Genomic DNA, 236 nt, shown 5'->3' on the forward strand with positions numbered 1-236 from the left:
TCCCAACCTGTTGCCTCACAAGGTTCCACTGCTTGCAAGCCGCCCTCGTGCTGAAGCTGTGTTTCAAACTAAATACAATAATGGGAGGAAAAAAAATAAAAAAATAAAAAATATACAGTTTCCTTCTCTGGATGCTGAGTCTAAGCATCCCAACCTTTCGCCTCAGGAGACTCCATTGCTTGTAAGTCCTTTTCCTGCTAAAGCTGTGCTGAACATGGGAGACATTCAGAAGAAGT

The sequence above is a fragment of the Morone saxatilis genome, unplaced genomic scaffold (genome assembly GCF_004916995.1).
Source record: "Morone saxatilis isolate NCDOM2014 unplaced genomic scaffold, NCSU_SB_2.0 Contig6, whole genome shotgun sequence".
Lineage (NCBI taxonomy): Eukaryota > Metazoa > Chordata > Actinopteri > Moronidae > Morone > Morone saxatilis.